This window comes from Panthera onca, chromosome E2 (assembly GCF_046562875.1).
Source record: "Panthera onca isolate mPanOnc1 chromosome E2, mPanOnc1 haplotype 2, whole genome shotgun sequence".
Classification (NCBI taxonomy): domain Eukaryota; kingdom Metazoa; phylum Chordata; class Mammalia; order Carnivora; family Felidae; genus Panthera; species Panthera onca.
The window spans coordinates 59,734,546-59,746,848 of NC_138353.1; the positions used below are offsets into that span (position 1 = coordinate 59,734,546).

General features: G+C 52.0%; 2 protein-coding genes across 2 annotated transcripts in view; one reads left to right on the forward strand and one right to left on the reverse strand.

The window, feature by feature from the left end:
- The window catches only part of CA5A (carbonic anhydrase 5A), a 45,600-nt gene extending 40,138 nt beyond the window's left edge, over nucleotides 1–5,462 (reverse strand). Inside the window, exon 1 of the mRNA XM_081791344.1 lies at nucleotides 5,380–5,462. The gene's annotated coding sequence lies outside the window, so the exon portion shown is untranslated. The remainder of the gene's footprint in view (nucleotides 1–5,379) is intronic.
- A 97-nt stretch (nucleotides 5,463–5,559) lies between these two features.
- BANP (BTG3 associated nuclear protein) overlaps nucleotides 5,560–12,303 on the forward strand; it is a 110,737-nt gene continuing 103,993 nt past the window's right edge. Inside the window, exon 1 of the mRNA XM_081791341.1 lies at nucleotides 5,560–5,683. The gene's annotated coding sequence lies outside the window, so the exon portion shown is untranslated. The remainder of the gene's footprint in view (nucleotides 5,684–12,303) is intronic.

Genomic DNA, 12,303 nt, shown 5'->3' on the forward strand with positions numbered 1-12,303 from the left:
GCCACTTATATGAAATAGCCAGAATAGGCAAATGTATAGAGACGGAAAGCAGGTGAGGGGTTGCCAGGGCTGGGGGGTGCGGGAGTGATGGATAATGGGGAAGCCGTTTTGGGGAAGACAGAAAGGTTCTGGAACAAGTTAGTGGTGACGGTTGCACAACTTTGTGAAGGTACTTAATAGCACTGAAGTGTGTATTTAGAATGGTTAAAATGGTAAATTTTATGTGATGTGTATTTAACTATAATAAAAAAAAAGAGAGAGAGACGGAGGAAAAAAAGCAGTCAAGCAGGCCTGGCAAAGTGTAGATAGAGGATCGGGTTATTACGTGATCCAGTAAAGGCACAGCACTCGGCCCCCATGAGCAGTCGACAGTGGCAGCTATGGATGTCTCATTAGCAGTGGTAGCCTCCAAGTCATTTGCATGGATGTAAAGTTTGACAACAACATCAGGGGAAGCGTCCCCTTTGTGCCAGATGCTGTGGTGAGCACGTCCCATGGTCAATTTCAAAATTTAGAAACAACTCTGCCAAGTAGATTTTATTGTCCCATTTTACAGATGAGGATACCGAGGCCAGGGATGTCATGTGACTGGTCCAGAGCCACACAGAGGTAATATGAGCCAGGAGCGGAGTCCACGTCACAATCTGTACGCAAAGGCACCTATGTCACAGGTGACTTTTATGAGGTCTCAACACCACACTTTCCATGGGTGGAAAAGAAGGCACAGGACGTTTTGGTACCTTTCCCAGATTCACAGGACATCCTATCCATGCAGCAGTGACTGAATAGAGTTCTCCCTGAAGACTTTAAAAAAATAATTTATTTTCCAGCCTTATTGAAGTAAAATGGACAAAGAAGATGACAATTTCGCGTGCGTATACACTATGAAAGTCCTACCACAAGCAGGTTAATGAACAACTCCACCACCTGACACGGTTAGCGTTGCTCTTGTTGTGGTGAGAGTGCTTGAGGTCTTCGTCACTTCCAAGTACACGGTGTAGTCCCCATACTGTACGTTAGATCCCCAAGTGCATTCATCTTAAAACTGGAAGGAAGTCCGGGGGCACCTGGGTGGCTCAGTCGGTTATGCGTCCAACTTGAGCTCAGGTCTGACCTCGCCGTTTGTCAGTTTGAGACCCGCATCGGGCTCTGTGCTGATGGCTCATAGCCTGGAGCCTGCTTGGGATTCTGTGTCTCCCTTTCTCTCTGCCTCTCCCACACTCGTACTCTGTGTCTCTCTTTCTCAAAAACAAATAAGCATTAAAAAAATTTTTTTTAACTGGAAGTCTGTACACTTTGACCAGCGTTCCCATCTCCCTCACCCTGACCCTGATAACCACTCTTCTACTGTCTGCTTCTGGAAGTTCGACTTGTTTTTTACTTTATTTTACTTAAAAAATGTTTATTTATCTATTTTTGAGAGAGAAAGAGTGAGAGAGAGCTGGTGCAGAGTGGGAGAGAATCCCAAGCAGGCTCCTTGCTGTCAGCACAGAGCCCAATGTGAGGCTCAAACTCATGAACCACGAGATCATGACCTGAGCGGAAGTGGGATGCTTCACCGACCGAGACACCCTGGTGCCCTGTAAGTGTGACTTTTTTAGATTCCACACGAAAGTGAGACCTGCAGTGCCTGTCTGTGTCTGGCTTACATCACTTAGCATGATGCCCTCCAGGTTCATCCACGTTGTCACAAATGGCAGGATGTCCCTCTTTCTTGCAGCTGTAGTACTCCATTTTTTACCTATGCCACAACTTTTTCATCCACTGATGGCCACTTAGCTTATTTCCATGTCTTCCTATCGAGAAGGGAGCTGCGGTGAACGCGGGCGTGTGGACGTCTCTTCTGTTTGCGTTTCGTTTGGATGTTTACCCAGAAGTGGTTGCCGGATCACGTGGTGGTTCTGGGTTCAGTTTTTTGAGGACCCTCCGTACTGTTTTCGACAGCGGCCGCGCCCGTTTGCATACATGGGTTTTATTATGCTGAGGCCTATTACCGCATTTATTGCTATTTTGAAAGCTTTTATCACGAAGGGTGCTGAATTTTGTCAAATGCTTTGTCTGCATCTAATGAGATGATTGTGTGGTTTTCATCGTATTGATGTGGTGGGTGGGTTTCCCTCCGTGTCCCTTGGTGGGTGGGACTGTTCCTGGACCACAGCTGCCGAGTGGTTAGAGCTGGGTCCCAGGGTTCCAGGAAGGCTTCAGCCATGGCTGGCTGTTGAATTATCGTTGCTGAGGGGGGTGTGTGATGGGGGACCTCCTATTCTACCATGTTGCTGACGTACTTCTTGGCCCGTAATTCTCTTGACGGACCAGAACGTGTGGCTGTGGCCTGTCTCGTGTCTGGCTAGAATCCACGTAAGTGGGGGACGGGGCTCCAGTGCCTGCTGAGCGTTGCTTCTTCCCATTTTCCCTGAACCACCCACGGACTCCTCTATCGTCATTCGTCCCCAAACCTCATCTCTTCCCAGCAGGTGCTTTTGTGTGAGGCGGAAAAAGGTGTCCCGGGGTAGGAGCGGAATGACAGATCATCCCCTGTAGGTGGACAAATTATAAAGAGGCACTGTTCGGGGTAGTCTCCAGAGCCGTGGCTGGTGGTCAGTGGCTGGTGGTGCCCGGAGGTCATCTCAGGGAATGGTGCTTCTATCCATCTGTTTTCCCGTAATTGCAGGCTCAGGTGACATCCCAGATGCCACCCCCAAGCCCCGCGCCTTGCCTCCGTCCCCAGCATCAGGTTGGGGGTCGAGTCCTTTTGATCTCATCCCATGACATCTCTTCTCCACTGTGACCACCCTAGTTCAGGCTTCCGTCCCCTCTTGCCAGGACCCCTGCCACAGCCTCCTCAAGTACTCCCCCAAATTCACTTAGGAACCCTCCTCCCCATACCCAATTCGTTTTTCATCATTCCAGCTAAAGCAACTTTTGAAGATGCAAATCTGATCATATCTACCCTTGTCCCAAACCTTGAAAAGCCTTTGGTTATTTTAGGATCAAGACAAAACGCATCCTTTGGCCAACAGGGACCCGCACAGCCCATATCCTAACCACCTTTCCTGCCAGATTTCACAACCTTCCACCTCACAGCTCTAGCACTGCCTTGGCCGTGTGACCCTGGGCGTTAACCTCTCTGAACTTCACGTTCTTCACAAAGAATACGGACTATGATACACGCCTGACTCAAGGCATGGCAACTTAACACACGATCATGCGATCGTTTCTTGAGTCGGGCCTTCTGCGAAACCCTTTACGAGCCCTACTTCCTTGAATCCTCCCAATATTCCCATGAGCTGTGAGTCTGAGACGCCAGTTTCCGGAGGCGGCGGCCAAGGCTCACGAGGCCTCGGCAGTGCAACATGTGCCACAGGAGAGCTTGGATTCCAAGCCCAGGTCAGGCCAACTCCATGTCCCTGCTCTTACAGACAACTGTGCTGTTTTCTAGGCTTTTTCCTGGGCAACCGAGAGTTTCGCGAATAACGGACTTGGCTTCATCCTAATGACATCTTCGGGAACAGGACGCTTCCGCAGGATCCCAGGGTCTGCTGGAAATGGCATCGCACAATTTTGATGGGGCCTTTGAGATCTCTGCGAATGCCCAGTGCGCACACGTGGAAGGGGGTTCCCTGTTTCTGGTACCATCCGGGCCAGAGTGCCCTCCCTCTCTGGCCATAGAGCCCCCACCAACAGGACACTAGCCTCATTACCTCCAGAACCTGGACGGGAATCGTGTACGGATTGACTGGCGTGGAGCAGGGCCCTCTGCAATAGGGAAGCAGCCCTTCTTTGGTGGACAGCTGGCTTTGCCAACTGCCAGCTATTTAATTATTTTTAAAACCGTGGCTAATCAGCTAGATGTCAATATTAACACTCTCCTTTATTGGAGCTTCCTGGGTGGCTAAGTGTAAAACGCATGAATCTGAGTCATCAACAACGAGAAAGAGAAGTCCGCGACTCTGGCATAAGCGCAAAGACAGTTTTGATGGGCTTACTGTCTGATGATGACTTAGCAGTGGCTTGGGGCCCCGCAGCGTGCAAGGCCCGGCCAGGAAGGAGCCGGCCACCCACACCCGCACTGGAGCTACAGACAAGGAACTTTGTGATGTTTTGAAATGACATGAAAATTGCCAGTCTACAGTTACCTGCGTTCTAGTCAGATACGCACGTATCTAAGAAATCTCGGTTAAGTTTTAGACTTGGCTGTGACTGAGGCAGGGGTGGGACAGAAGGCACGGCCGTCTGAAACCATTTTGCAGCCACTCATCTCTCAGGATCTGTGTGCTCAGCTTCCGCAACCCTTTTCCCCCACTATGAGCAGACTCTAGACCACGGTGTTTTGGATTCCAAACTCCGCTTTTGTCTTTTTCCAGCAGCGTGACCTTGCTGAGCAATTTTCCCTCATCTGTAGACAGGAAAATTCTCATTTCAATGTGAATAAACATCTCTTCCAGCACTGAGCTCCTGTGACTCTTCTCTGGAATTTCTTTAAGGCGCTTTTCCTGCAAAGAAACCCAATGACCAGCCTCAGGAGAGCTCCCAGGTGTTAATTCTGGAAGAGATTCTAACTAACGAGGTTGCCCAAGGTCACACGGCGCGTTACTGCCCTGAATTGGGCTTTTTGTTCCTGGCAAAAAGGGAAGTGGGCAGGAAACTTGCAGGGAAGCGTTTTCTTTCCCAAATGAAAATAGCTCCACAGCCTTGTTCTTGCTCGTCGTAAACAACTCGGAAAACAGAGGCGAGTAGAGAGAAGGAAAAGCAATGGGAACCCCAGCCCACGTGAGGCGCAATGCTGATGGCAGTCAGCAGGAATCGTTTCTGGGGATTGTCTACAGTTCAGTGGTTTCTTCCCACGAGTGCCAACAAGCGTGCATTTATGCTACATACGTGGAACACGTCCACACACCGAATTCGTGCTCGTCCATAAGATAGCCTACACATTACGGACGCACGTCTCGTACGGTAACACATTAGTTACATACGGTACATGTGCCACAAAACCACACACACGTTTTTCCACTCGTGAGCGCCGGGAGGTGTGGACGGACGCCGGGGAGCCCGGGGCACCTCCTATTACCTGGGGCGCGCCTCCCCAGCGGCAGCGGCCGCGACCCCCGCGTCTCAACTACAAGTCCCAGCAGCCGCGGGCGCGGCCCCTGACGGGAGACCCGAGTACGGAGAGACTACAAGTACCGGCAGGCTCAGCGCACGCGAAGGGACTACGATTCCCAGAAAGCACCGCTAGCGGGTCGCGCACGGCCCTCTGGGATATGTAGTCGTCGAGGGGAGGACTGATTCCTATTCATTCGGCCTCAGAGAAAAATGTAAATTGCTCTCACGGTCCACCGAGGCAGCTTCCCACTGCGCTAACGCGGAGACGGAGCTTACGCTGAGGAGGTAAGGACCCTCAGAGGCCCAAACTAGGGCGCGGCAGGAGGACGCGTGCGCATGCTCGGCGGTCGTCGGCGCGGGCGAAAGCGCGCGCGGGAGGCTCCGAGCGGCAGGCCCCACCCCCTCGCCCCGTCCCTGCGCCCGGCGCGCCCCGCTTAGGGAGCGTGCGCAGACGGTGCAGGGCGGAGGGCCGCGGGGAGGGACTCGCGGCGCCTGCGCAGAGCGGCTGCTTCTCTCGCGAGGACGGACGCCATTATCGCATCTCCCCGACAAACACCACGAGAATTCCGCAGCCCACACGGTAATTGCAGCTCCCGCAGCCGGTCGCGTCTCCACCTCCCCCTTCCCGCGGGGCGAGAGCGAGAGCGAGAGCGAGATCTCCCCTCCTCCCTCCTCCCTGCGCCCTCCTCCGGCCGCCGCGCCCGCCGCCCCCGCCCGGGACGCCCTGCGCGGCCGGCCAACGGCCCGCCGCCCTCGGCCCTGTGGGCGCCCTCCGCTCCCCCGGTCCCCCTTCCCGGTTCCTGCTGCTTCCCCGCCGCGGGCCCTCCGCCCCCGTCAGCCTCTCCTCGCCGCCCGCCGCGAGCCCGCCCCTCCCCCCGCCCCCTGGCCCCGGCGGCGCTCCCGGCGGCGGGCCGGGCGTGGGGCCGCGCGCGAGCCTCGCTCCCCCCGGGGTGCCGCGCGCCGCGCCGGTGGGACGGGCGGGGGACCGGGCGCCCGCGGCCGCGCGCGGTGGCGGGGCCGCCCCTGCCACTTGGCGGGGACGAGGGGAGACGGCGCCGCGAGCGAGCCCCGCGCCGGTGGCCGCTGTCAGGCCGGTCTCCGGGCCGGCGTGTGCCCTGGGGCACCGGCGGGCGAGAGCGCACGCCCCCGCTCGGCCGAGGGCTCCCGGAGCAGGGGGGTGGTCGTCCGCGGGGGAAGATTTAGGGGTTCGGTCCCCCCTCCCCCCCCCCCCCCCCGCCTGTTTGGTGTGGCCCTTCGGAAGTGCGGCCTCGGATGCCGGTCCCACCTGCACCGTGTGAGCAGCTTGGAGACGCCGCCTTCACGCGGGGCTGGGTTTTCACTGAAGACCTGAGTGCTCCCGGAAGAGCTGCCCACCCTGTGGGCGTCTGCGGACCGAGACTCTGCCCGGCTTTGGGTCTGTTCGCCCGGAGTGGCTCCTGGCGGCCCGTTCGGAATTACCTGTCCCGCCCCGGAAGGCGCTCCCGGGCCCGGCGGCGTTGGTGCGGCGGCGCCCGGGGAGGGTGGCCGGTGGGAGGGGCCGGCCGCTTGTCGGGCACACTTGCGACTGGCGGTTCACGGGAGACGGGAGCGAACCTGGGGGTGGTCAGGTGGTCCTCCGGAAGCGGGGGAGCAGGCGGTCAGAAAGTAGGTCACCCGGCCCCTCGAGATTCAGCCCTTGGGACCGCCCCGGGGTCCAGACGCCCGGTGGCCGCAGAAACCCGCAAACCGCCCGCGAGACCAGTTCTTTCTGTAGGTTTGGCTCCCATTTTCTCCTCGTCTCGCGGTGAAGATAAGAGTTACGTTCTTGTGATGTTGGCTTTAAGTTTTTAGAAATGGCTGCCGTTTGTGGGTTATGTGCTGTGGCTGGGACTGCCGATCCTTTCCAGTGTCTCTTGTCCCAGCGATCCGGGGAGGTGACGGAGGCCCACAGAGGTTAAGAGACTCGTCCGGGACATACAGAGCCAAGGCTTTGAACTCAGTCTGTCTGAGGTTCGAGCGTTAATACATACATATCTATCTATCTCCCCGTATATCTGATATTTTAACCAAAGTCCTATACACAGCACAATGTCGGTGAGAAACTTGAACATTGAGAAGCAGCAGTCCCCTGTCCAGCCTTTCAGTTTCTCTCCTCAAAGAAATCTTTTTAATGTTCCTTCTGGAAGGTTTCCATAGCTCTGAAGCGAAAGCTGGTAGTTTATTAGTTTTACACATTGTCGACTTTCTGTTATGATAGATGATTTCGCTTTTCGGGTCAGATGCCATTTTTTCTACCCCCTGAATTAACTGTGTTAAATTGTTTATGACTGTACAAATACTGTTTGCTTCAAGGCTGAGTGGTGCATTTTCTCTCTCCTACAGTCTTTTGTTTTTTCTGTTGTTGGTAATGGCTTTTTTTTTTTTTTTTTTTTTTTTGGTATGTTTGCATTTGCTGTTCCCATGATTCTTTGTCTTAAATTTTCAAGCATGCCAGATCTCTCCAGTGTCCCGTCTTCTCCCCAGGTCTCTGTCCTCTTTTTCTGATCTGGATTGATTACCCTGTAGGCCAGTTACAAGTGTACTGCCGATATTTTCCTGTATTATACATCTGAGTTTGTTCAAGGTTCCATGTGTAATCATGGCTTTCTTCATCATTTCAATGAGAACCTTCTGCCAAGTAGCCTTATTCCTTTTGGGTAACTCTTTAGGATCCTTTTTGGTGTTACGGGCATTTTCAAAGTGCCCCAGGATGCGGAGTCCCACCTTGAGTGCTCTGTGCCTCTGGGGGCTTGCCTTCCAGCTCTGGGAGATTCTCTTTGTATTTGTTTGAGAATTGTTTCTGCTTTTACTCTTTCGGGAGTTCTTATTAGTTTGATGGTGGACATCTTGGATTGATCCCTTGAATCTCTTTCTCCTCTTCCTTTGTCATTTTATTCTCATTTCTGGGAGGGGGCTTCGATATATTGCCCAATCTTTTAAATTTTTTATTAACACAACTGAAAATTTCGAAGAGCTTATTCTGTTTTTTTCCCCCCACAGTTTATTGTTTTGTGAATGCATTATCTTCTCGACTTTGAGGAGACCAGTAAGGATTTTTTTTCATTTCTTTTATTCTCTGATTTCTTATTCTAGTGTCACTGTCGCCATCATCTTTTTAAAAATACTGGTTTCATACTTCATATGGCAAATACTCCTTAAATATTGGTAATTATTGTTGTCTAAGGCCAGAGAAAGTAGGCAGAGAGCTGAGTCTGTGGGGCTGGTTTTGAAAATGTGCGGGTCTCCCCTCAGGTGATTGGGAACTTGTTTCTGTGTGGGACTTTGAGTGCCGGAACCCAGAGACTTTTCCTCTGCGTCTTACGGCTTAAGAAAGACCCCTCTGATTTGGGGCTGCTCCCCCTGGTCTAGGGAGGACTCTTGTATAGCTTTTCCGTGCAGGGATCCAACTTCTGTGAGCAGGCTCAGCCCTTGCTTCGCTGAGTGTCCTGGCCCACCACAGGCTTAGAGCCCTCCTCTGGCCATACCCGTTCCTATGTGCTCCAGGTTGTGGTTTCCTTTGTCCTCCTAGATCCTTTCAGTCTCCCAGAAATTGGCAAAATACCTGGCCCGTGTCTTCTTTCTTGTGGGTTTATTACATGCGACTAAAAGTCATTTTAATGGGACGAGCAGAGATCACCTTTGTGGCTAGTTCTCACTGTGAGCAGGAATTCCAGAGCCCATTCTTGTCACTCTGCTCTCCTGCGTCCCTGTGGCCTTGGTAATGGGTGCCTTCTGTCAGTGGAATGGGTGGCCTACTCATTGTCCCCATGGCCATCTCCGCACTGCAGCGTGGGCGGACGTGGTGCGTTCCTGCTGGAGGTTCTGGCTCCGCAGCCTTGGAGGAGTGCCAAGCTCAGCTGGGGAAGGCCAACCGTAGACAAAAGGTGGTGATTTCACACTCTTCTTTCGGTCTTGGCACGTCGCACCGGCTTCTCGCACCATGTCCTCGTACAAAGATAGCACTTAAGCATGCCTGAGTTTAAGGATTTGCCTCCAGTTAAACAGTGATTACTGTACTTGAAGTGTAATCTTTTAACAGTATTTTTTCAAAATATTTTTATTCCCTGCCCCCCCCCTCCCCCCCCCGCCCCGTGTTTGTTTTATTTATATTGAGACAGGGAGAGAGAACGAGCAAGGAAGGAGCAGAAAGGAGAGAGAGAATCCCAAGGGCTCGATCCCACTAACTGATCATGACCGGAACCAAAATCAGAGTTTGGCGCTCAACTGACTGAGTCACCCAGGCGCCCCTAAAGCGTAATCTCCACGCGTTTTAGTGGATTGTCCTTTGAAAGTTGTGCACGGTGACATACATCAGCCGCATCTGTCCGGGCCCAGCGAGGCCCACGTGAAGTGGTCCGTGAATCAGTGACCTTGCATCTCTAGGTGTTTGGGAGAAATGCACACTCTCAGGCCCCCAGCAGACATGGAATCAGAATCTGCAACTTTGGAAACTTAACTTTGAAGTAAATTTACAGTTAAAGAAAAGTTGGGGGAATAGTTCAGAGCGCTTCCCTCTTCTGTCACCCACTTGCCATAACGCTGACTTCTTACATAATCAAGTGTCCTTAAAAATCAGAACCTTAGCATTAGCACAACACTATTGACTAAATTACAGACCTGACTGAATCTCATCAGTTTTCCATTAATGTCGTTTTTCTGTTTCAGGATCTAATCCAGGATCCCACTCTGCATTTAGTTGTCATGTCTCCTGAAGTGTCCTCCCATCTGTGATACTTACATAGCCCCAAGTATCTCTCCCGAGAGATTTATATATTACAAAGGAAAAATGGTGACTTCATGGTGGAAAAACCTGACAGATACCACCTTAACCAGTAATGAGACATACCGTGTCCTGCACTGAGAAACGCGTGCCCGTAGTGCGGTCATGTGAACCCAGATTGAGAGACAGTCACCAGAATCTTAACTGTCGCTCCTCAGAAGCGTCCAGGTCTCGAAAACCAGGGAAAGACTTAGAATTTGCATTTGCAGAGATGGCAGGCGTGGTATATGCACTTTGCCGCTGCGGAAATACTTCCTGTGCTAGAATAAGAGGTCACCACAGTCCCGATTTGTCCATTGGTAGATGGATGCTTCAGGCACAGGTCCTAGGTGAGTTTATGTTCATGGTTTATTGATAAAACACCCAGCATAGAGTGTTCGCCTTCGTTTTTCCTGTGATCTTCACCTACACTGTATAAATTCTGAAAACATCAGCGGTACCGTTAAATACACAACCCACGAGACTGACTTTAAAATGTGCACGTAACTTTACCAGTTTAGCTATTTATAATCTGGAAAACAAACGTTTTTCTCATTTTGAAGAAGCTCCTGGGGGAAAATACACATTGAGGTTTTTGGTGACACTGTCTCAGATAAAAAGCTTTAAAAAAGTCCTCCCTATAACAGGTAAATAAAGATCATTGTTATGTTCCCTGACTTCACGTATACGATGGTCGTAAAAACAAGATCACGTAACGGATTGTTCATTGGAAGTACTTTGAAGCATTCTGAGATGTTCACTTTTGGGGCTGTGAGGGGGAGTTTTAGGGAATTTGAGAGCAAATATTGAGTGGGATCTCATTGTTGCAATTTGCTCTCTCTCTCTCTGTTTTTTTTTTTTTTTTTTGGTGAAGTTTATTTTGAGAGAGTGCACATGCGCACGTGAGTGGGGAGGGCCAGAGAGGCAGAAGGGGAGAGAACCTCAAGCAGGTTCTGCACTGCCAGCACAGAGCCCACCGCAGGGCTCAGTCGTGACCTGGGGGACCGGGCCCCAGCGCCCTGCAGTTTGCTCCTAAAAAGCTACCCTTGTTTTCTTGCTGGGGCCAGTGCCTGGAGCTCATTTAGCGCGTCCGCAAGAATTGGAAACAGCAGTCCCGTCCTGCCTGCTTTTCAGGGTAGCGATCAAATAACGTTTAGGTTTCCCATTTTCATCTTGTGCATGTTGTGAAACCAGTTACACGTTAGAGCTTCAGCTGATAATTCAACTTTATGCTATCCGCCTCACCTTTTTGGCTCTGTGCGTTGTCCAGGGCTGTGGCCGGACTGCCCCCCCCGGAGGAAGTTCTGGACTCCTCACCCCCCAGTGCAGTGGTGAGGTGTGGCATCCTCATCATAGAGCATCGGTGTGTGCCTCTTTAAGAGGAAGCAGAGCCTGGGGGCGGCACCTGGAGCCTCCCATCCCTTGAAACCTGTGATTGGTCTTGAATTAAATTGTGATGGGAGCATGAACTTCTCAAGCCACACGTGGACGGTACGTCCAAAATAGAGTGACATCACGTGAAATCGATTCCGATATTGAATTAACTTTTCTATACCTTTCACTTCTACCCACGGTCAAGAAGTGTCCGATATAACTGAATGTTTTGGGCCATCTACCTCCATGGTGACCCAGAATACCTCAAGAGGTCAGGTCGCTTGTAGTGCAGAAGCGTGGAAGACGGATATCCAACAGGAAGGGCCAGAGAAGGCAGAGATGAGAACATGTTTTACTTGAGTCACTGAAAAAGTAGATAGGTGGCATGAATGTATATGTGGAAATTGACTACCATTTCCTCGTCCTAAATTATCTTGTATTAGCCGACAAAATAGTCGAGCGTACGTAGGGCGCTGAAAGTGCAGGCGGGTCGGACGGGGCCCAGGTAGGGACGGAGGCCTGCCCTCACGGGTGGGGATGCCGTCAGGAAACCCGGGATGCGTTGAGCCAATCAAGCAACTGTGGCAGAAGCCTGTACTGACAAACTGTTGAGTAATAAAGATTTGTATCCTGAGCTTCAAAAACTGCTGCTTGTGGTCTGTAGTGATTTTTTTTCCTTTTGTTCACAAGGTAGAAAATCACCAAATAACTTGAAGCCTGGCTTAACCTTTCTGAACTTTCTAGAAAGGGGTTTGGATGACACTGGCAGTGAAAACTCGATGTGTATGTACTGCTGGACTCCCTGGGTGGCAGTTGGGTCCGGTGGGTGTGGCCAGGGCCTCGGGCATCTTCACATCAAAGACAGATCAGGAACCGTGGACCCAGGCTTTGGTTCCTGCTGTCACCACGGTTCAGCCCTGTGATCCATCGGCAGGTAGATGGCTGGGGTGCGCCTGTCTGCTGCCACGCCATCCTGTGGACTCGTCGGCAGGAGCCAGGGATGGTCCTCGGGAGCAAGGTGCTGCATTAGGCTGCCTTTTACGCCAGAA